Genomic DNA, 25010 nt, shown 5'->3' with positions numbered 1-25010 from the left:
CAGAATCTCGCTCTGTCACCCAGGCTGGAGTGCACTGGTGCAATCTTGGTTCATTGCAACCTTCACCTCCCAGGTTCAAGCTATTCTCCTGCCTCAGCCTCCCAAGTAACTGGGATTATAGTCACACGCCACCACACCCAGCTAATTTTTATATTTGTAGTAGAGATGGGGTTTCACCATGTTGGCCAGGCTGGTCTCCAACTTCTGACCTCAAGTGATCCTCCTGCTTTGGCCCGCCAAAGTGTTGGGATTATAGGCGAGCGAGAGCCACCGTGCCTGGCCAAGACCTCAGTTTTAAATACAGTCTTTACAATATCCTTTTGAAGTTGTAAGAAGTCATGGTGCTGAATGGTTCATTGTTCAACAGTTCACTTATTTCTGAACACACTGAGAAGAAAACATCCTTCAGTTCTTTTATCTCCTTCTGTCTATATATTTTACATCCCAATATTAGAGACACATAAACCAGTCCATTTTCCATTTCAAAAATGCTTTGACTTCCATCTAGCTTTCCCACTGGAGGGCAGTAGAGAACCATCCAGGCCATTCTTGATTTGAACTAACTGGCGAATATGACAAGTCTGACTTCAAAATACTTAACACTTAATCCCTACTGATGAAAAGTCATAACCAAAGTATCTTTTCAGGAAACCTATTTTCTCCCATAAAAGTGCTATCATTGATCATGAAAATACATTAAAAGAAATAAAGCAAAATGTGTTTGTAAAGTACTAAGTGGGCAAAATAAAAACAATATAAAAACCATGTCACAAATGTGCTTTGTGTGTGTGTGTGGTAGGATTTTTGTTAGGAGCTGAACTGGCTGAGGCTTCTTAACAATACTAGTCTAAAAACGTGCGCTGGATGTAAATTTTAATCGACAAACTGATGTGTCAAATTGGATGTCGCATTATTAAAAATAAAAATAATTTCGAGCTCTTGGCCAGCTAAAATGATAGAAAATGTAACTTCAGTTACTGTTAAGATTCTTCTGACACTCTAATATACCATAAAGTCACTCATGTATCCCAAGGGTTATATGCCTGGAAGCACCAACAATCCTCAGGCCATAGTGGTTAGGGCTGAGATGCCTTAGGGTGTCAGAAATATGGTCCTGTGGAAGTGGGCGAGCCACTGGTCTTTTCTGCTGTTGAGACTGGGATTTTTTGTTAGGACCGGGAATCCCAGTGCCTAGGGCTGCACTTCCTGAAGAGCTCCAGCCATCACGACCAGGTTCTGTCACCAACCTAGATGTTTTCAGCAGTGGTCACAGGTCTGCCCTCTTTGCAGAGCCTCTCCTGCTTTCGCTCACTCCTGCTCTTGCCTCCAAAGAGAATTGGCTTGTCCTCGCCATGCCCCTCCCCACCTAGATTTATAGTTTAAAACTCTTCAGTGAGCTTGAGCTTTCACTAAGGGCAAGACCAGAGATGATCTTTAAGCAGTTTCTGCTTTATGCCCAGGAATATAAACCACTCCTGAGACCAGCAAGCACTGTGGGCTGGCAACCCTCAGCAGATGGTGGAAATGGAAGAAAAATTACACCAAAAACAAAATATACTCTAATGTCTGAACAAATCATCTTGCCACAGAAGCTGGAACTGAAGACAATTCTTTTCCTAGTAATCTCCCTATAGAAAGCACAGGCATTCTTTATGTCTCTAAGCACCTTCAAACTGCATTCAAAATTAGGGTTGTGAATCTGGAAATCTTTCTTTGCTAATTTGTTGTACATAAATGCCTGCAGAAGCCTTTGAATGGTAAATACTGTGGGAGGGGCAGTTGCCATGGTGACTGTCCAATGGACCCTTTTTCTTACACTTCAATTAAATCTTCATTGCTGAACTGCTATGAATGAGAAGGTAACAACTCAGTAACATCTGGAAGACAGGAGAAGATGTGAGAGATGCTGTTCCAAATGTAGCTACATTCTAAATGCCCTGAGTTGTACTACGTTTGCCTTGAACTATCTCTTCATGGGTTCCCCTGCCCACTATGCCCTTTCCCACTATGGGAAAATCTGTTTGGAACACACATGACAGTGAGCCAGTTTCCCTAATAATACAAGAAGTGTTTACAAGTTAATATGAAAAATACCAAAAGCACAATAGGAAAAAATGGGCAAAGGATATGTACAGGCATCTCATAGTAAAAGAAAATAAGTGGTTTTAAATTGCATAAAAATATATTTAACTTCATTTATAATCAAGAAAATACATATTTATATAGATATAATTTTTTACCTGTTACATTGGAAAAGGTTTAAAAGTTTAATAAGGTACTGTGTTCAGAGGATGTGGAAAAACCATCTTTTTTTATACTTAGATTGGGAGGGTAAATTGGTATAACCTCTTCAGAGAGTGACTTAGCTCTTTTTCTAGAAATTTAGCTACCGGTATATTAACAGTTGACTTAAAAACACAGGTAAAGGGATATTTATTAAAGCACTATTGAAGTAAATGACCATGACAGATTAAATGAATTGTTGATACATCCGTAAAGATGCATCATCCAGACAGTTACTGATACTGCCATGCATAGGCAGTTACTAATGGCTTGAATATGACTTGTCCCCTATAAAACTCATGTTGCAATTTGATTCCCAATGTAATGATGTTGAAAAGTCGTGGGAACTTTATGAAGTGTTTGGGTCATGAGGGCTTTGCCTTCATGAAGACATTAATGCTGCTGTCATGGGACTGGGTTAGTTCTCGATGGGGTCAGTGAGTTCTTGCTCCAACGGGACTGGATTAGTTACCATGAGAGTAGATTGTTATAACGCAAGGCCACCCCTCATGTTTTGTCTTTTTTGCACACTCTTGCTCTCTTGCCATGTGGTGCCATTTGCCAAGTTATGATGCAGTACAAAGCTCTTGCCAGAAGCTGTCATCATGCCCTTGGACTTCGCAGTCTCCAGAACTGTGAGCCAGATAAACTTCCTTTCTTTATAAATTACCCAGTCCCAGGCATTCTGTTATAACAACAGAAAACAGGACAAGACAGCAGTTAAAGAATGGTATGGCATGAGTGTTTATTGTCTCAGTTTGACCTGAAGTAGAAACATAATTAATATAAAATCTCAAATAGGTTTAAGAGGGATCCTATGTGCCAATTGACAAATGAAATATCCCTGAGAACTGGTTATAAGCATCTAGCAGGTTTAAGGATATTAACAGTGTCAGAGCATGGGAAGAGGGGTTAAAATATTTCTTTGGAAAAAATCTGTGCTATGAACTCTATCCCTTCTCCCCCAAGGGGTTGTATCCTGTGATCCGAAATATAATGAGGTAGATCTTCAGTGAGAGCATCTGAGAGCTTGGTAAGTGACCAGTTGGGTGGTCTGGGGTGTAACCCTCCAAAATCTAGAGGGCTAGAGATGGGCCAACTAGTTGTTTTGGTGGTAGAGCCACAAGAGTGCTAGTTGACAGACTGTACTCCCACAGTTTTTTATTTGGGAGGGGGTAAGGGTTTGATGAGGGTTTTCTGTAGACTAGATGGATGTGTGGGAGATGGGAGAAAAATCCAGGCTGAACTGAATTAAGTCCCACTCAAGAGGACCACCTGGGAGATGAGAAAGAAGTCTTCAACTATGAAAAATGTGTGGGTGCATCACCATGACCCAGGGCTGAGAGGGATGCAGCTAGTCCAAGGAGCAGAATATGTCACCTCTTCAGGAGACTTGAAGCTGGGTCACAGAGCTGGGGCTCCCAGAAGTGCCCAAGAAAGCTCTAGAAGGTAAAATGCCAGCTTCAATCATCTGCTAGTTCCAGAGAAGCCACCAGCTAAGGAAGAACTCTCTTACCTCCTTACTTCTCAAATCCTTGCTTCAACCTTGGTAGTATCTGAAATAGCAGCTGTGAATGTGGGGTAAATAGCAGCTGTGAATGTGGGGTAAACAGCCTCCCCAATCGGGTTTGTGAGATGTTTTAAGGGATAGGGGCAGTGATAGTTTTAAGGGGCTAAACTTTCAGAAGCCCAGTGTTTATTCCTAAAGTTCATTTGCTTGAGAAATTTGCCCACAGCTGAGTGCCAATGCTGGTCCTTCTTTTCTTACCTACACTTTCCAGCTGAGCTTCCAATTTACAAAAGAAAGTCATGTGTTCTGAATCTCACTATCATGCACTGACCCCTGGGCAACAAGCAGGGATTTTTGAAAAACTGGTGTCAACCTTGAGTAAGTGAATGACCCCCAAAACCCAGTAACAATCCTTTTGCAAATCTCGTGGTTTAATAAAACTGAAGGAGGATCTATCCTGCCAGATGAGGCCCTTTATGGTTGCCACTGGCTTTGCAAGCATGACTTAAGTAAGGAATAGTCTTTATTGAGTAAAGGAAAACCCCCCATGCCAAGGTAAACAAGACAGGGATGTTCAATGTCCCTCATTCTACCCATCTTTCCATGTGAGTTGTTTCTAGGGCCAGGGCTTCTGCTGGACATTTTTTTTTTTTCTAGTAGAGTGACCCATTCCTGGAAGTGGGCTCCATGGGAGGAAGTGGCATCAGGCAGTCTTGATCTGGAGGGCCAGCTGTTTTCAGAAGTTGTCTAGGAAAGTTAGCTCTCCTACCCCTGGGGGCTTTAGGGACATCTAGAGCGACAGACTCTCTCTGACCTAACACTAATAAGGCTCTTCTAAGCCCTGAAGACCCAGACCATGGGCTCTGTCCTTGGCTTGCTTATTCTGCTTTCAGAAAGAATCCTGCTGAGTTAGTGTCACTAGAATCCCCCACCCTTGGTATCTGACCACCCTTGATATCTGATGAAATTCCTCAACCCCTCTCCCTCAGTATCTTCTTATCCTGGCTGCCTTCAGCTAGAAGCTGAGTCACTTTGGAATCCCTCTTATTGCTGATGTTCCCTTTTAGTAATTTCCATCCACCGACCTCACCCTGCACCTTGGCCATAATTTCCCATTTGTCCTTGTATTCAGAAGGAAGCCCATTCTAAACTGAGGTCTCTCTTTCCCTATTGCAATAGCTCCTGAATAAAATTTGTCTTTACTGCTTTAACTTCTGTCTGGCCCTGGTTTTCCTTGACAGAGGTCTGCAGGATATTAAAGGCCCTTTACCCGGGAGAAAATCACTGGTATCATGGGAAGTTGGACTTAAAGGTTTTCATCATGATGGGAGAAGGGTGAACTCCCACGACCCGGTGAGGTTGTAGTTCAGGTAATTCGTGGTGAGCAAATGAGTTGTTTAGAAGACATTTCTAAATTGTATCCCAGGTAGAGAACAGTGAACACATCTTAAGTATAGAGCTTAATGAATTTTCAGAAAGTGAACCTTCACACATAAAAAAGAACACAGGATTATTTTAAAGATAAATATCTGCCTTGTATAATGACTTGTCAGCTGAGAAATAATTGCAGACAATCTCTAATGACAGATCAGTATGTGATATTTAAGGTTGAAAGGATTTTCTATGTTTTTTTAAAGTTTTATTTTATTTTTAATTGACACAATGTAATAAAAATATGGAACACTTCATGAATTTGCGTGTTATTCTTGTGCAGGGGTCATGTTAATCTTCTCTGTATCATTCTAATTTTAGTATATGTGCTGCTGAAGCAAGTACTCTTTTAAGTATTTTTGTCAACAAAAATACTTACTGCTTTAGTTATAAAAATACTTAGTGCATTAGGTATAAAAGAAAGAAATAATAGCAATAGAACTGTCAGAAGCGTTTGAACCAGAGAAACTTCATCTTGAATTGGGGAGGAGTAAAATAAGGCTGAGACCTACTAGGCTGCACTCCCAGGAGGTTAAGCATTCTTAGTCACAGGATGAGTTAGGAGGTTGGCACAACATACAGGTCATTAAGACCTTGCTGATAAAACAGGCTGTGGTAAAGAAGCCAACCAAAACCCACCAAAACTAAGGAGGTGATGAAAGTGACCTCTGGTTGTCCTCACTGCTCCTTACACACTAATTATAATGCATTAACATGCTAGAAGACACTCCCACCAGCGCCATGACAGTTTACAAATGCCATGGCAATGCCAGGAAGTTACCCTATATGGTCTAAAACAGGGAGGAACCCTTAGTTCCAGGAATTTCCCATCCCTTTCCAGGAAAATTCATGAATAATACACCGCTTGTTTAGCATATAATCAAGAAGTAACAATAACTATAACCAGCTGCGCGTCCTGTGCTGTTCCTCTGTCTAGGGAGTAGCCATTCTTTTATTCCTTTACTTTCTTAATAAACTTGCTTTCACTTCCCTCTACGGGCTTGCTCCAAACCCTTTCTTGTGTGAGATAGAAGAACCCTCTCTGAGGGCAATTTGGCATGCTGAGTACTTTGAACTAAAGGAGACTGGAAGGTCTCAGAAGCAGCCTCAGAACCAAGGTCTCTCTGACCTCCTGCTCTCCTGTCTCCCACCCCTCCTCTCTTGAAGTAAGTCAGGAACAAGAATTCCTCTTCCCCAAGGGTTAAGGGGGGCTCTTAGAAGCTAGAACTCCCTTTATCCAAAGCAAGCTATTACTCCAAACTTCCTCCAACCTTTCTGTCTAAGAGCTTGTGCAGAGGCCAGGGGGTTTCACTTGGCGCTTTGAGGGTTTGCTGAAAAACCAACTTGGAAAAGGCAGATTAACTGGAGAAAAGGCATACAAATTTATGTAATGTGTATATACAGGAGCCTTCAGAAGGAAGACCCAAAGATACAGGGGAAATTGTCCATTTTCATGCTTAGGTTCAAAAAAGTATGGACAGCCCTGTAGAAATGTGATTGGACAGAAAGGGTATGATCTAATGCTAATAGACTGGGGATATCCAGCAAAGCCTGTCTGTCTAAACTCTTCTGGCCCTCTCTGAGCATGCATTCCTTCCTTCTGGGTATGGGGCAGGACCCTTTCTGAAATGGGAGTCTTATGACTTAACAGTCAAACAACGAAGATCAGATAACTTTTTTTATGGCCAGTTTTACACAGAAAGGTAGAGAAAAGTTAGAGTATTATGTTCTGGTTTTATGGCTGGCTTTGGGGTAAAGGGGTTCTGGTTTCTGTGACCTGCCTTGGGGAACAGGGATTCTAGTTTGTATGGCTAGTCTCAGGGGAGAAACTTTTTCTCTTAAGGCTGCTTCTGAGGCCTTCATTTTGGGATATTGTTTTCTGAGCCCCAACACTGGCCATAAAGATGTTCTCTGATCTGCCCTTGCCTGATAGTCTGTCATAAGACCTTACCTCATTCCAAAGGGTCCTGCCCCATACCCAGGAGGAATAAATGCTACAACAGAAAGGCCAAGAAGATTCTGAACAGACAGGCCTTCCTGGGCTTCCCCAGTCTATCTGCTACTATTAGGTCATACCCTTTTGTCTAATCACATTCTACATGGCTATCCATTCTTCATCGAACCTAAGCATAAAAACAAACTATTTTCCCTGAGTCCCTGGGTCTTCATTTCTGAAGCATGTAAAACTTTGACTAAATGAATCTGTTATGTTCTTCTCTTGTTAACCTGTCTTTTGTTATAGGAGTATCTGCAGTGACACTTGTGATGGGGAGGAAAGGTATCACACCTTTTGGTCCCTACAGTTTATATACATAGTTACTACTCCTCCATGGAGACAGAAAAAACTGGTGATTGGGAAGGGGGACTGAAAGGACTGAAAGTTGGGGATCTTGGCCAGGCACAGTGGCTAATGCCTGTAATCCTAGCACATTGGGAGGCCGAGGCGGGCAGATCACCTGAGGTCAGGAGTTTGAGACCAGCCTGGCCAACATGGTAAAACCCTGCCTCTACTAAAAATACAAAAATTAGCCAGGCGTGGTGGCAGGTGCCTGTAGTCCCAGCTACTTGAGAGGCTGAGGCAGGAGAATCGCTTGAACCCGGGAGGCAGAGCTTGCAGTGAGCCGAGATCATGCCACTGCACTCCAGCCTGGGTGACAGAACAAGACTCTGTCTCAAAAAAAAAAAGAAAGTTGGGGATCTGAGGTGAAAGGCAAGTCTATTTTTCATCATCTACCTTTATATTCTGCTTGATTTTTTCTTTGCTTTTGCCATAAGCATATATTATTTTTAAAGAAAAAAGGGTATTTTTTATAAACCTACTTTGACAAATAATAAAGCAATAAAAGATATAAAGGAAGCATTGCAGAAAATACAAGTAGAAATGAATAGAAATATAAAAGTCATGGGAGGAGAACCCTCAAAAAAACCCTTTCAGGTTTTGACAATTGAGCAGACAAAAAATAAGTAAGGGTATGAATAGCAGTTCTCAATATAGGCTGTATATGAAGAACAATTTAGAAGTTTCTTTTTAAATGCTTTTTTATTATAGAAACTTCAAACATATGCAAAAGTAATAGACTAACCAAATGAGCCCACATGGTCCACCACCTAGCATCAACCATTATCAATTCATGACCAGCTGTGTCCCCATCCAGTTTCCCCCTTTCCAGATTATATTGAAGCAAATCGCAGAAATCATATTGCTTGATCTATAAACATTTCTTCCAGTCAGTATCTCTAAAATGTAAGGACTCCTTTTAAAAAGCATAACCACAATACCCTTATCACTTTTTAAAAATTAAAAATTTGTAAGCGTAATATCATTATCACACTTAAAAAATAACTAATTCCTTAAATTCATCGAAAATTTAGTGTTAAAGTTTCCAATTGTTGCACAAATGCCATTATTAAAAAGCTGTGTTTATTTTATTTTATTTTATTTTATTTTTTTTTTGAGACAGGGTCTTGCTCTGTCACCCAGGCTGGAGTGCAATGGCATGATCAGGGCTCACTGCAACCTCTGCATCCTGGGCTCAAAATCTTCTTGCCTCAGCCTCCCAAGTAGCTGGGACTACAGGCATGCACCACCGTGCCTGGCTTATTGTATTTTTCTTGTAGGGACAGGGTTTTGCCATGTTGCCCAGGCTGGTCTCGAACTCCTGGACTCAAGCCATCCACCAGCCTCAGTTTCCCAAAGTGCTGGGATTACAGGTGTGAGCCACTGCCCCTGGCAAGAAAAACTGTGTTTAACTCAGGATCTGAGTAAGGTCTACACATTTTGATTAGTTGATGTGTCTCACAAGTCTCTTATTGTAATCTATACTTTACCTAGGAAGTGTCAACTGAAGAAAGATAAGGTTCATAAATGTGGGAAGGAAAGCTTTATGTCTCATAAAGGGTTGCAGCCTGCAGGATGGCCATTCTGACAGGCTGGGAAGCACAGCCTCCAGTAAGAAGCCAGAAACAGACACTTCAAGGGAGGGGCAAAGGGAGCAGAAATTTATGTGTAGCACAGTGGCCAAATATACATATTTATTAAGCTATAGGAAGAGTCATGAATATTTATGAAAGGAGAAACATGCACATGCACAGTTGAGCTTCACGCCTCTCCATGAGTCCCAGGGACAAAACATAGCAATGTTAGCATGATCTGAGGGTGGAGTTTTTGGCCCTCTGATATCAAAAGGTGAAGCAGAGGACACACAAACCATTACTGTGCCTTCTCCTTAGACAAGCTAGAACTACTCCAGTGGTGATCTCTTATCAGGGAAAAAAGGAGGGGTAGCCTTAGGCACTTGGTTGATTGATATCAGTGGTGGAGTCTTTTGAAAGGGCTGGTTTCTGCTAAGCCCTGAGGGAAGAAAGCCTAATCATGGTTAGTCAGAGAGGGGGTATAACAAGGTGTGTCTGAACCCCCGATCCCATCATGGCCAATAACTCAGTTTTCAAGATTATGCTGGGGACTCCTTGGCCAAGCAGTCAGTTGAGGGGCTTAGAATTTTATTTTTAGCTTACAGAAGCTTCTAGAAAATGTTGTTGTTCAGGCTCCATCCAGACAACATTGAATTTTACCTGAGTCATATCATTGTGGAAAAAAGAAACAGTTAAGAATCCTTCCCTTTCCCACCCATTTTGTGTTCTGGAAAAGGCCCATTGCAAAGAACCATCCTTTCCCATATGACGTAGGTGGGACTCAGAACAAATGCCTGTTAACCAAACTTCGGTTAAGATTCTCTCCTTCACTCAGGTCCCCACAACATCTTCTTAGCAGCCCCTCAAGAATAGGCTGGCCTCAGAGCAAACCATTCTCTGATCTCTTATTCCATCAGGCCACCTTTTCATCCCAGTTCCCCACACCAGGGTCTTTCTTGTCTTGTTTACTCCTCTCTATAAAAGAAATCCCTTTTTGGCCATGAGAGCTGTCAAAATCATTAATAGGGAGGCCATTAGGCTAATACAGCTCCAGCACCTTGAGTTCCTAAGCAAACTAAAACCCAACTCAATGTAAACAATAAAGCAAAACTTAAGCTTAACCAGTCAGAAACTGCCAACTAACCTCTACCTAGAGACTTCACCAATCAGAAATGGCCAACTAACCTCTAACTAGGGATTTTCCATTTTAACCAAGCAAATATTTAATTTGCCTTACTTCTATGAACACCTTCAAAAAGTTTCCCTTACCTTTTTGGTGGAGCGCTAAACCACCTGTGGTCTGGTACTGCCCCATCCACAAATAGCTGAATGCTCAAATAAACTTATTAGAATTTTAATGTGCATAAGCTTATTTTTTTTTTAACAGATCTTATGGTCAGAAGGTTCTCTCTGTTGTAATAGCTCTTCTCTCACTATTGCAATAGTTCCTCCCCACTCCCCTTTGCAATATTTTTTTTTGAATAAAGTCTTTCCTTACTAAATCTGGATTTGTTTTTTATTTCACCGTTCCCAGAAATTTTGATGCATTCTCCAGTTGATTATAATATGAAATGAGAATTGAGAGCCACTGCTTAGAGGATGTGAACAGTGCATTTGCTAGGACAATCTAATACATATATATATCTGTGTTAGTGTGTGTTCCTACAGAAAGCAGATTTAGGAGGTAATCTCAGGAAGCCCAAGAGAAAGAGCAGGAACTGTGAGACAGGAAGAGGAAAAAGCCCATGCAGGGTGCATAAAAAATGAGTGGGTTTCTTCTGTGGGTGACCGAAGCTCTGTCTTTCTGGGGATTCTAGGAAGAATATATACAACACACCTTAGATTTTCTCTCTCAAGGGACAGGAAAGCTGGGGTTTGTATCCCTTTTTTCCTGTTCCTCACTGATTGAGAATTATCTCTGAGAGTTTCAAATCTCAAACACTGCTGGACTGTCCCTGGAGCACCTTCAGGTAGACAAGCAGAGAAATGTACAGGTTCTTGAGGGAAACTGTCCTGTCGGCACATTGCCCAATGCAGCTTCAGGCAAACTCTGAGGCGGGACAAAGGCATATGGAGTTGGAGATCAGTAACATCCGTTGCAACATGGACCTTCACACCTATTGAGAACATCCTTTTTTATTCTTTCAAGTATCAGTGAGTATCAAAATTTGACCACAAAGAAATCTATAAATTTTCCCAAATAGAAACTTTAATTGAGATTTGTTGAATGCTTACTATGCGCTAAGGCTTCCCAGATATTTATTATCTTTATTTAACTATTGGGGCAACCATTTGAGATAGGTATTATTATCATCTCCATTGTACAAATGAAGAAATTGAGCCTTAGGTTAAATACTTTGCCCAAAATCATATAGTCAGAAAAAGACAGAGCAGGGATGTAAACCCCAGCCTTCTGACTCAAGCATTCAAACTATTAACCACTATGGGGTCTGCTTCACCACAGCCTTTACTCATAATGTGGAAAAACAAGAAGTTTATAATAACAATGGTACAAAATGATCAAACAGTAAATACCCCAACCATTTGGAGATTTAAAAAATTTATCTGATGAGACAATGAAAGCGATGATAAGAAAAACCCTATAAAGTAAAATGTATGGGTTATGGATAAAGTTGTGATAAAAGGGAATATCATTATAAATAAGAAAGAGTGACATGTGAATTAAACATTCTACTCAAAAGTTATGAAAAGAACAAATTAAGCTTTGGAAAATGGAAGTGAGGGATTCATAAAAATAACAGCAGAGTGGACTTTGACTTCAGGTAAAGATGGAATAACAGAAAGTGGATTGATCCTCCTGCTGAAACAATGAAAAAATAGACAAAACATGTGAAACTGCAACTGCTCAATGGACTCTTCCTGCCCAGTGCACAAACAAAATCAATTCATGGAGACCATGGCATTGCAGTAAAGAAAGAGTTTAATTGATGTGAGGCCGGCCACGTCACACAGGAGACAGAGTTATTACTCAAGTCAATCTCCCTGAAGGCTCAGAGGTTAGGGGTTTTTCAAAGGTAGTTTGGGGAAAGGGGTAGGAGTGCTTGCTGGTAATTGGTTGGAGGTGCAATCAAAAGGGTGTGGGAAATGATTCTCCTGAGCACTGAGTCACTTCTGGGTGGGGTCACAGGAGTGGTTGGTGGGTCCAGGTACAGCCATCCATTATCGGACATGCAAAAAAACTGAAAAGATATCTCAAAAGGCCAATCTTAGGTTCTATAATATTAATGTTATCTGCAGGAATAATTGGGGAAGTTGCATATCTTGTGACCTCCAGAATAATGGCTGGCAATAGTTTATGTCTACACCTTAGCAGAATTCAGGCTCCTCTATCCTCCTAGCCTGGTGGTCTCTCATTAGCTTTACAAAGATGGTTGAATTTTGGGGAAGGGTTATTATCATGTAAATTATAAACTATATTTCTCCCAAAGTTAGCTTGCTTAAGCCTAGGAGGGCAGCTTGAAGGCTAAAGGCAAAAGAAAGAGCATTTGGCTAGATCAGATCTCCCCCACTGCCATAACTTTATCACTGTTATATAATTTTTACAAATGCAGTTTCAAAACAATGATTTATTTATTTATTTATTTATTTATTTATTTATTTATTTATTTATTTATTTTTGAGACGGAGTCTTGCTCTGTCACCCAGGCTGGAGTGCAGTGGCGCCATCTCAGCTCACTGCAAGCTCTGCCTCCCGGGTTCACGCCGTTCTCCTGCCTCAGCCTCCCAAGTAGCTGGGACTACAGGTGCCCGCCACCACACCTGGCTAATTTTTTGTATTTTTAATAGAGACAGGATTTCACCATGTTAGCCAGGCTGGTCTTGATCTCCTGACCTCATGATCCACCCGCCTCAGCCTCCAAAAGTGCTGGGATTACAGGCTTGAGCCACCACGCCTGACCCAAAACAATGATTTTTTAAAGACACTCGACATCAAACAACAAAAGACAGTTTCCTTAACGGGAAACAAAGGAGGTGAACCCTATCTTGAGAGAGCTTCCAGGTCTTAGAACAGGAAGGGGAACCCAGCAGAGTACAGTAGCTTCCTTGAGTTGAGGAGAAGTAGCTGAGAGTCTGAAGGAGAATAAAAACACCTGGAGTTTTCAGGACAGACAACCAACAAGGAAAGAACTGCACACAGAAAGAAACCCGGAGATCTGTAGAGAGTTCTTTTCTAGTATTTGGCAGAGTACTGATCAGTGCATGTGTGTGAAGAATCAACCTGAGGTCAGGAAAAGAAGTTTCTAAAAAGATTAGAAGTAACAGTGCCCAGGGTTCACAAAAAGCCAGGAATAGTGGCCCAATTTCACCAGCCAGGGCACTGGTTAGTCTCTGTGGAAGAGTCTTGCCTTAGTAATGGGAAATAATTAGCCCCCAAATGAATGCTGTTGCAGTTTTACCTAACAAATTTTAAAAGTAAGACCACAAAGAAACAAACTCTTTCCAAAGAAATTAATGGTGTTCCAGAACAAAGTTTAAGAATATTTATAGGAATACAAAATACCCACACCTAACAAGTAAATTTCACTATATCTGCCACCCAATAAAAATTGCCAGGCATGCAAAGGAGTAGGAAAATATGACCCATAATAAGGAGATAAATTGTTCAATCGAAACCACGCAGAACTGCCATAGGTATTATAATTAGTAGGACATTAAAACAGTTGTAACTATATGCATATGTTCACAAAGTTGAGTAGAGATATAAAAGATGTAAAAAAAAAGACATAGAACTTTTACATGAAAACTGTAATAAAAGTGAACTGCAGGACAACTTCAAACAATACAGTTGGAGCTTCCAAAAGAGAGGAAAGAGAGAGAGAGAGACAGAAAAAATACTTGAAAAAATAATGGTTGAAATTTTCCCAAATTTGATGGAAACTATAAATCTATAGATCCAAGAACCTCAGAAAATACTCAAGTACAGAAACATAAAGAAAACAACTCTAAGGCACATCATAAAACTGGTGATAAAGAGAAGCTCTTAAAAGCAGCCAGAGAGAATAAAAGGCATTACAGAAAAGCAAGGATGAGGATGACTTTAGATTTCTTGTTCGAAACAATGTAAGTGAGAAAATAGTTGCCTCGGTGAGCTTGGGCTGCTGTAACAAATTACCATAGACTAGGTGGCATAAACAACAAACATTCATTTTTCAGGGTTCTGGAGACTGGAAAGTCCAAGAGCAAGATGCAGGCCGACTTGATGTCTGATGAGAGCTCACTTTCTGGTTTGCAGAAGGCCATCATTTTTATTGTGTTCTCACATGGCAGAGAGCAGAGAGAGAAGAAGCAAGCTCTCTTGTGTATTTTTATAAGATCTCTAATTTCATTCCTGAGGGCTCCACTCTTATAATATAATTACCTCCCAAAAGCTCCACTTCCCAATATCAACAACACGGGGTGTTAGGATTTCAACATATGAATTTGAGGGGAACACAGTCAGTTCAAGCACTAGTGAAGCAACATTTTTAAAGTGCTAAAATAAAAATACTATCAACTTATAATTTTATAACCAATAAAAATATCTTTTAAAAATGAAGGCTAGCTGGGCACAGTGGCTCACACCTGTAATCCCAGCACTGTGAAAGGCTGAAATGGGTGGATCACCTGAGGTCAGGAGTTTGAGACTAGCCTGGCCAATGTGGTGAAACCCTGTCTCTACCAAAAATACAAAAATTAGCCTGGCATGTTGGTGTGTGCCTGTAATCCCAGCTACTCAGGAGGCTGAGGCGGAAGAATTGTTTGAACCCAGGAGGTGGATGCTGCAGTGAGCCAAGATCTCACCACTGCACTCCAGCCTGGCGACAGAGTAAGACTCCATCTCAGAAAATAAATAAATAAAGTTAAATAAATAAATAAATAAAAATGAAGGCAAAATAAATATGTTCCAAACTTAACAAAGGCTGAAAGCATTTATCACTACTACATGATGCACTATAAGAACTATTAAAGGATGTCTTTCAGGCCATAGGAAAATGATGCCAGGTGGAAACATGGATCTACACAAAGGAATAAACATCAGAAATTGAATTGTTTTCAGTGCCTTAGTTTGTATGCACATGCTTGAGCTGACAGGGTGTTTCAGGCAGTACCTCATACTTGCAACTTTCTCTGGGGGATCACCCCTGAACAACTAAAGCCATCTTACCCCAGATACCTGAGAATTTTACTGCCTTCCCTACCCTGGCAGCCCATGGCCAATGACCATCTGCAATGAGGGTACTAAGGCCCCTTTCCTTGCCTCAAAGTGGGACAGATTCTGTGGCACAATTTATACTTCAAAGTTCCCTGTGGGATCAGATGAAGCTAGACTTCACTTTAACCCACATTCTTACATAGCTCGTTTTCCTTCCCTACCCTGCTGCTCTCATTCCCTTATCAATTTCTCCTGATAGCGCCTTAAAAATATATCACATCTAGTGGCTCACGCCTGTAATCCCAGCATTTTGGGAGGCTGAGTTTGGCAGATCACTTGAGGTCAGAAGTTCGAGACCAGCCTGGCCAAAATGGTGAAACCATGTCTCTACTAAAAATACAAAAATTAGCCGGGCATGGTGGTGAGTGTCTGTAATCCCAGCTACTTGGGAGGCTGAGGCAGGAGAATCGCTTGAGCCCGGGAGGCGGAGTTTGCAGTGACCCGAGATCACGCTACTGCACTCCAGCCTGGGAGTCAGAGCAAGACTCTGTCTCAAAAAATATATATGTCACATCTTTCCTGTGATGACCAGAACAATCCAGTGCTCAGTAACCCTTTTCAGTGTAGTCACTGTCTCTATGAGAAATAAATAAACATCTATTTGTTTAAGCCACTGGAAAAAAATTTTGCATATATATGAACCTCTGTTTCAGGCTCTGCTTCTGGGAAACCTGAATTAGGAGAGGCACAGAGTATACAAATGTTTGTATCCAATGTAAATACTGAGCAGATGGCATTAACATCAGTGGAGCTTCACAATAATCAAGCTTCAAGATGATCATCCTATGGCTATAAGTCAGTCTCTTTTTTTAGTCGTTCTGTGCTTACTCAGTGGGTTTGTGTATAGAAACCCAAAGTGGTTGTCTTAGTCCATTTGTGCTCCTATAACAGAATACCTGAGACTGGGTAATTTATAATGAGTGGAAGTTTATTGGCTCATTGTTCTGGAGGCTGAAAAGTCCAAGATCAAGAGGCTGGCATCTGTCAAGGGCTTTCTTACTATGCTATCACATGGCAGAAAGTAGAAGGGCAAGAAGAGAGCTAGAAGAGGCTAGATTTGCCCTTTTATAACAGCACCAATCACACCCATGAGGGTGGAGGCCTAGTGCCCTGATCTTAATGGCTCTCTCTTCTTAAAGGCTCCACCTCTTAATATTGCTACAATGGCAATTAAATTTTAACATGAGTTGTGGAGAGTAACAAATATTCAAACCATAGCAGTGGCCATGACATCAGAAACGTAGGCCATGCCTCAGCTCAACAGCATGGACTTTCCCACACCAAGACTGATTTGGCTGCTGCTGCTGTTGAGTGCACAATATGCCAACAACAAAGGCTGATGATGAGCCCCTCATACTATATCATTTCCTTGGGAGACCAGCCAGCCACCTGATGGTAGATCAATTACACAGAAGCCCTTCCATCATTAAGTGGGCAGCATTTTTATCTCATTAAATTTTTTTTCTGAATATGAATAATTGCTTCTATTCAACTTGCTTTAACTAGCAGCACTATCCATGGATTTATGGGATTCCTATTCACCCCCAAGGTATCCCACACAACATCACTTCCAATCACAGAACTCATTTTACCATAAATAAGTACAGCAAGGGATTCAACTGGTCTTACTATGTGTCCCACCATCCAGAAGCAGCTGGCCTGATAAAAATGGTAGAATGATCTGCTAAAGACTCAATTATGGCAGACATAATTGGGAGACAATACTTTACCAAGTTGGGATATTGTCTTATAGGATGTGTTTTGAGCCAATAATTTATATATGTTTCATTTTCTCTCCTGGCAAGAGCACACTGTTTGGAAACCAAGTGATGGAAATGGGAGGGGCTCCTTTTTACAATTAATAACCTGTTTGCAAGAGTTTGTTGACTTTGTCTGTAACCTTGACTTCTGGTCTAGAAGTCCTAATTCCCAAGAGCAGAATGCTTACATCAGGAGACACAATAGTTCCATTGAATTGGAGGCATTTCTACTCAATGAGGACTGAGAAGACCATGTCTGGAATCACGAATTCCCTGGGGCACCTCTTAATACTTGCATGTTCAATAGAAAAGGTCAGTGTGCAAGAGGTGGGTAAGAGTGACCACAAAAATTCAGGACGAGTAAGGACTAAAACCCATAAAGAATGAAGGTGTGGGTCACCTCACTGTGTAAAGAATTCCAACCAGCCAAGGTTCTGCTCGAAGGCAAAGGTATTATGGAATGGGTAATGGAAAAAGGATGTGATAAGTATCAACTATGGTTTCATGATCAGATACGAAGCTGAGGACTGAGGCTGCAGTGTTATGTGTATTTAAACCAATAATTCCAAGCCTCTGCCCTTCATCTTTTCCCTGTGGTTTTGCACAAAGATTTTCAATGGTGCTCAACTTTAATTCAATGGCAACCAGGTATGAGAAGATACAACCAGACCTGCTGGTGCTGCATATCCCTTGGAGATCTTAGATTTGATGTGGACAACATGACAGATGAGATTTTGTGTTTCCCCTTGTTGGGGAGAGAGCAAGAACATCCTTATTTGTAGGACAGATCTTCCGCCTAACATTTTTTGTTAGGTAGAAGCATAAGGTTGTTTTATGAGAGTTAAGTATGGGCAGAAAGATTAGAATGGATGCTGAATAGCAAAAAGGGTGGGCTATGCTGATCCTGTGCTTGTTTGTGCCTCTCCCTTTCTTCCTGTGACTTCCTGGGACTTCCCCGCTGTGGGCTGCATTTTCCAAGATCTTATGTCAGCTGACTTCTGGCTGGGTTCAGCCAATGGGAGGCACTACTGGGAGACTGGAAAAAAAAAAAAAAAAAAAAAGAAAGGCAGAAGCCAGAGAATTTCTTCCTCTTTTTCTGTGTCCTAGCATCATCTCCAGCAGGGACTGGATCTCCTGCATAGCTCCAACTATGGCATATACAAATTTTATGTATGTGAAAGTTTGTGTGAACTAAGCATGTAAAATGTGTTTCTGGATCACTTAGTTTGTTATACCGCCAAGAAAAAGGATTGGAAGACACTATTAATGATGTAATTTGCTAAAGATCATTATCTCTAAGTGGTAGCATTATTGATGACTTTTTTTCATTTGGTTGTTTTTTAAAATAAAAAAGTATGCCACCCTCTCATCTCTGTTAATGCTCTTTGATGAACAGTGCAAACTGCCACCTGGTATTTATTTTCAGGAACCTCTAATAGCAGCTCATCAAGCATTTATCTTGCATTTATAAACTCTAGCTGGAGGTACATTTTTTAGCCATCCTCAGTTAAAAAAAATAATTGCAGTAGAAACTGTAGAAATGAACATAAGAAAAAGTCAAAGATGAGCATAATCACTTATTACGTAAGCATTGCTATCTTTTTTCTGCCCACATAGAGATCAGGAAGAGAAAACAACATCTTAAGTAGAATTTATGAAGCAAGGAAGTTATTGGAAAGGAGCTCAAAGAAAAACTGCTATGGAGTTTTCATGTAAAGAAAATGATCCAGGCCGAGCACAGTGGCTCACGCCTGTAATCCCAGCACTTTGGGAGGCCAAGGCAGGTGGATCACTTGAAGTCAGGAGTTTGAGACCAGCCTGGCCAACATGGTGAAACCCTGTCTCTAATACAAAAATTAGCTGGGTACGGTGGCACATGCCTGTAGTCCCAGCTGCTTGGGAGGCTGAGGCAGGAGAATTGCTTGAACCTGGGAGGTGGAGCCTTCAGTGAGCCAAGATAGCATCACTGCACTCCAGCCTGGGCAACAGAACAAGATTCTGTCAAAAAAAAAAAAAAAAAGAGAGAAAGAGAGAGAGAAAGAAAGAAAGAAAGAGCAAGGAAGGAAGGAAGGAGCTAATCCAGTACACCAAGTTTATTCAATCAACAGAATTTCTTTCCTTTTCTTTTTGAGATGGAGTTTCACTCTTGTTGCCCAGGCTGGAGTGCAATGGCGCAATCTCAACTCACTGCAACCTCTGCCTCCCAGGTTCAAGCGATTCTCCTGCCTCAGCCTCCCAAGTAGCTGGGATTACAGGCATGAGCCACCATGCCTGGCTAATTTTGTATTTTTAGTAGAGAAGGGGTTTCTCCATGTTGGTCAGTCTGGTCTCGAACTTCCGACCTCAGGTGATCTGCTCACCTTGGCCTCCCAAAGTGCTGAGATTACAGGCATGAGCCACTGCTCCTGGCCCCAGAATTTCATATTATTTAATTTGTAAATCTCAAAGCCCAAATAAAATATTATTTTTCTTTTCTAAAATGTTTTTATTTCTATTTTAAAGATAAGAGAGTTTCCTTGTCCAGATCAGTCTGACCTGTTTTTTGTAATTCAGAATATTATTGGTAGAACATACAATAATTTTTTGACTTAATTGTAATCTGAGTAACTATCAAGTGCACTCCTCTTATTTAACAGGAAATTGAGAGCAAGTGACTTGGTTAGGATGAGACAGAGCAGGGACCATTTTTAGGAACCCGCCGCCCCCAACCATGGAAGTATAGGAAAATCTTGAGCTCCTTCAAGGGGACTTCCAGGCATCTAGCTAGCCTTGAGAAATAAATGAGCAACCTGATAAGCAAAAAGTTAGCTTAAAACAGTAGACTGGGAAGTTAGAACCACAAGATATTTGGTTCCCTATAGAAACTAAAGATAATATCTTATCATATGTCCTTTTTCAGAGTTGTTTTTTCGGAAACCTGGACCTCCACCAAATGGAAAATGCCATCTGCTGGCACGTAGACCTCAGATAAAAGGGAACTGAGGACCAAACTCTGACCACTGTTCTTTGTTCTAAATTTCTTCCTGAGGGCCCTGGAGAAGGACACGCCTGCAGGCCAGAACTTAACATTCCTTTCTGCTGACCCCAAGTTTTTAGGCAAAGCCTTACTTCGTGAACCAATTGCAAATCAGAGAATCTTTGAATCCACCTATGGCCTTTAAGCCCTCGCTTAAATATATCCCACCTTTTTAGGCCAAACCAGTGTATAACCTTCATGTATCAATTTATAATTTTGCCTGTAACTTCTACTTTCCTGAAATTTACCCCTGCATTTAAAAACCCTTTCTGTAAACCATCAGGGAGGTCGGGTCTTAAGCATAGCTGCCTGAGTCTCCTTGCTTGGCACCCTGCAAATAAATGCCCTCCTTTCTCTTGCTGCAAAACCTCAGTGTTAATGTTTGGCTATGCTGCGCCAGGCAAGCAGACCCTAGGTTTGGTTCGGCAACAAGGGGAGTAAGTGGCAGAGCTGGAACCACAGTCCGCTCTCTTGATTCTGAATTCACTGTTTCTTCTAAATATTAATGGTTCTTCAATGAACAGCAGTTTTTCTTCAAACCACACACACCCCTCCTCAGCAATCCCACCCTTGTGATTCTCTTATGTTCCACCCCCCAGTTTGGAAACATGTATTATACAGTCTTCCATTTCTCAAATCAAAATTTAAAATCCCAAATTTACTGCGGTGGTCTCTGAATCAAAAAATTTAGCTGCTATCTCATGAATTTATCTATTGTAAAGTCAAGAAAAAAGAAATATTAGGCTGGGCAGGGTGGCTCATGGGCTGGGAGTGGTGGCTCACGTGAGCCTGTAATCCCAGCACTTTGGGAGGCCGAGGCGGGTGGATCATGAGGTCAGGAGATCAAGACCATCCTGGCTAACAGAGTGAAACCCCATCTCTACTAAAAATACAAAAAATTAGCCGAGTGTGGTGGCGGGTGCCTGTAGTCCCAGCTACTTGGGAGGCTGAGGCAGGAGAATGGCGTGAACCCAGGAGGTGGAGCTTGCAGTGAGCAGAGATGCGCCACTGCACTCCAGCTTGGGGAACAAAGCGAAACTCTGTCTCAAAAAAAAAAAAAAAAAAAAAAAAAAAGAAAAGAAGGGAGGAGCCAAGATGGCCGAATAGGAACAGCTCCGGTCTACAGCTCCCAGCGTGAGCGACGCAGAAGACGGGTGATTTCTGCATTTCCATCTGAGGTACCGGGTTCATCTCACTAGGGAGTGCCAGACAGTGGGCGCAGGCCAGTGGGTGCGCGCACCGTGCGCGAGCCGAAGCAGGGCGAGGCATTGCCTCACCTGGGAAGCGCAAGGGGTCAGGGAGTTCCCTTTCCGAGTCAAAGAAAGGGGTGACGGACGCACCTGGAAAATCGGGTCACTCCCACCCGAATATTGCGCTTTTCAGACCGGCTTAAAAAACGGCGCACCACGAGACTATCCCACACCTGACTCGGAGGGTCCTACGCCCACGGAATCTCGCTGATTGCTAGCACAGCAGTCTGAGATCAAACTGCAAGGCGGCAGCGAGGCTGGGGGAGGGGCGCCCGCCATTGCCCAGGCTTGCTTAGGTAAACAAAGCAGCCGGGAAGCTCGAACTGGGTGGAGCCCACCACAGCTCAAGGAGGCTTGCCTGCCTCTGTAGGCTCCACCTCTGGGGGCAGGGCACAGACAAACAAAAAGACAGCAGTAACCTCTGCAGACTTAAATGTCCCTGTCTGACAGCTTTGAAGAGAGCAGTGGTTCTCCCAGCACGCAGCTGGAGATCTGAGAACAGGCAGACTGCCTCCTCAAGTGGGTCCCTGACCCCTGACCCCCGAGCAGCCTAACTGGGAGGCACCCCCCAGCAGGGGCACACTGACATCTCACACGGCAGGGTATTCCAACACACCTGCAGCTGAGGGTCCTGTCTGTTAGAAGGAAAACTAACAAACAGAAAGGACATCCACACTGAAAACCCATCTGTACATCACCATCATCAAAGACCAAAAGTAGATAAAACCACAAAGATGGGGAAAAAACAGAACAGAAAAACTGGAAACTCTAAAACGCAGAGCACCTCTCCTCCTCCAAAGGAATGCAGTCCCTCACCAGCAACGGAACAAAGCTGGATGGAGAATGATTTTGACGAGCTGAGAGAAGAAGGCTTCAGACGATCAAATTACTCTGAGCTACGGGAGGACATTCAAACCAAAGGCAAAGAAGTTGAAAACTTTGAAAAAAATTTAGACGAATGTATAACTAGAATAACCAATACAGAGAAGTGCTTAAAGGAGCTGATGGAGCTGAAAACCAAGGCTCGAGAACTACGTGAAGAATGCAGAAGCCTCAGGAGCCGATGCGATCAACTGGAAGAAAGGGTATCAGCAATGGAAGATGAAATGAATGAAATGAAGCGAGAAGGGAAGTCTAGAGAAAAAAGAATAAAAAGAAATGAGCAAAGCCTCCAAGAAATATGGGACTATGTGAAAAGACCAAATCTACGTCTGATTGGTGTAGCTGAAAGTGATGCGGAGAATGGAACCAAGTTGGAAAACACTCTACAGGATATTATCCAGGAGAACTTCCCCAATCTAGCAAGGCAGGCCAACATTCAGATTCAGGAAATACAGAGAACGCCACAAAGATACTCCTCGAGAAGAGCAACTCCAAGACACATAATTGTCAGATTCACCAAAGTTGAAATGAAGGAAAAAATGTTAAGGGCAGCCAGAGAGAAAGGTCGGGTTACCCTCAAAGGGAAGCCCATCAGACTAACAGCGGATTTCTCGGCAGAAACCCTACAAGCCAGAAGAGAGTGGGGGCCAATATTCAACATTCTTAAAGAAAAGAATTTTCAACCCAGAATTTCATATCCAGCCAAACTAAGCTTCATAAGTGAAGGAGGAATAAAATACTTTACAGACAAGCAAATGCTGAGAGATTTTGTCACCACCAGGCCTGCCCTAAAAGAGCTCCTGAAGGAAGCGCTAAACATGGAAAGGAACAACCGGTACCAGCCGCTGCAAAATCATGCCAAAATATAAAGACCATCGAGACTAGGAAGAAACTGCATCAACTAATGAGCAAAATCACCAGCTAACATCATAATGACAGGATCAAATTCACACATAACAATATTAACTTTAAATGTAAATGGACTAAATTCTCCAATTAAAAGACACAGACTGGCAAGTTGGATAAAGAGTCAAGACCCATCAGTGTGCTGTATTCAGGAAACCCATCTCACGTGCAGAGACACACATAGGCTCAAAATAAAAGGACGGAGGAAGATCTACCAAGCAAATGGAAAACAAAAAAAGGCAGGGGTTGCAATCCTAGTCTCTGACAAAACAGACTTTAAACCAACAAAGATCAAAAGAGACAAAGAAGGCCATTACATAATGGTAAAGGGATCAATTCAACAAGAGGAGCTAACTATCCTAAATATATATGCACCCAATACAGGAGCACCCAGATTCATAAAGCAAGTCCTGAGTGACCTACAAAGAGACTTAGACTCCCACACATTAATAATGGGAGACTTTAACACCCCACTGTCAACATTAGACAGATCAACGAGACAGAAAGTCAACAAGGATACCCAGGAATTGAACTCAGCTCTGCACCAAGCGGACCTAATAGACATCTACAGAACTCTCCACCCCAAATCAACAGAATATACATTTTTTTCAGCACCACACCACACCTATTCCAAAATTGACCACATAGTTGGAAGTAAAGCGCTCCTCAGCAAATGTAAAAGAACAGAAATTATAACAAACTATCTCTCAGACCACAGTGCAATCAAACTAGAACTCAGGATTAAAAATCTCACTCAAAGCCGCTCAACTACATGGAAACTGAACAACCTGCTCCTGAATGACTACTGGGTACATAACGAAATGAAGGCAGAAATAAAGATGTTCTTTGAAACCAACGAGAACAAAGACACAACATACCAGAATCTCTGGGATGCATTCAAAGCAGTGTGTAGAGGGAAATTTATAGCACTAAATGCCCACAAGAGAAAGCAGGAAAGATCCAAAATTGACACCCTAACATCACAATTAAAAGAACTAGAAAAGCAAGAGCAAACACATTCAAAAGCTAGCAGAAGGCAAGAAATAACTAAAATCAGAGCAGAACTGAAGGAAATAGAGACACAAAAAACCCTTCAAAAAATCAATGAATCCAGGAGCTGGTTTTTTGAAAGGATCCACAAAATTGATAGACCGCTAGCAAGACTAATAAAAAAAGAGAGAAGAATCAAATAGACACAATAAAAAATGATAAAGGGGATATCACCACCGATCCCACAGAAATACAAACTACCATCAGAGAATACTACAAACACCTCTATGCAAATAAACTAGAAAATCTAGAAGAAATGGATAAATTCCTCGACACATACACTCTCCCAAGACTAAACCAGGAAGAAGTTGAATCTCTGAATAGACCAATAACAGGAGCTGAAATTGTGGCAATAATCAATAGTTTACCAACCAAAAAGAGTCCAGGACCAGACGGATTCACAGCCGAATTCTACCAGAGGTACAAGGAGGAACTGGTACCATTCCTTCTGAAACTATTCCAATCAATAGAAAAAGAGGGAATCCTCCCTAACTCATTTTATGAGGCCAGCATCATTCTGATACCAAAGCTGGGCAGAGACACAACCAAAAAAGAGAATTTTAGACCAATATCCTTGATGAACATTGATGCAAAAATCCTCAATAAAATACTGGCAAACCGAATCCAGCAGCACATCAAAAAGCTTATCCACCATGATCAAGTGGGCTTCATCCCTGGGATGCAAGGCTGGTTCAATATACGCAAATCAATAAATGTAATCCAGCATATAAACAGAGCCAAAGATAAAAACCACATGATTATCTCAATAGATGCAGAAAAAGCCTTTGACAAAATT

The 25010-nt window shown here is 41.7% G+C and overlaps 1 long non-coding RNA gene and 1 other non-coding gene across 5 annotated transcripts in view; one reads left to right on the top strand and one right to left on the bottom strand.

Moving 5' to 3' along the window:
- Positions 1 to 25010, top strand: part of LOC134758042 (uncharacterized) — a 79883-nt gene that overhangs the window by 20402 nt on the left and 34471 nt on the right. For 3 of the 4 annotated variants that reach the window (XR_010132792.1, XR_010132790.1, XR_010132791.1), the window contains exon 3: positions 3253 to 3316. This is a non-coding gene — a long non-coding RNA (uncharacterized lncRNA). Of the gene's footprint in view, positions 1 to 3252; positions 3317 to 20009; positions 20411 to 25010 lie in introns of those variants that run through there. The other variant, XR_010132793.1, reaches the window with a different exon arrangement.
- LOC115934092 (U6 spliceosomal RNA) lies at positions 5463 to 5569 on the bottom strand. Its single transcript, XR_004069940.1, has one exon. It is a non-coding gene; the product is annotated as a U6 spliceosomal RNA (small nuclear RNA).

This window comes from Gorilla gorilla, chromosome 2 (genome assembly GCF_029281585.2).
Source record: "Gorilla gorilla gorilla isolate KB3781 chromosome 2, NHGRI_mGorGor1-v2.1_pri, whole genome shotgun sequence".
NCBI lineage: Eukaryota > Metazoa > Chordata > Mammalia > Primates > Hominidae > Gorilla > Gorilla gorilla.
The sequence above is the reverse complement of the archived record's forward strand: the minus strand, read 5'-3'. Positions and strand labels throughout refer to the sequence as shown.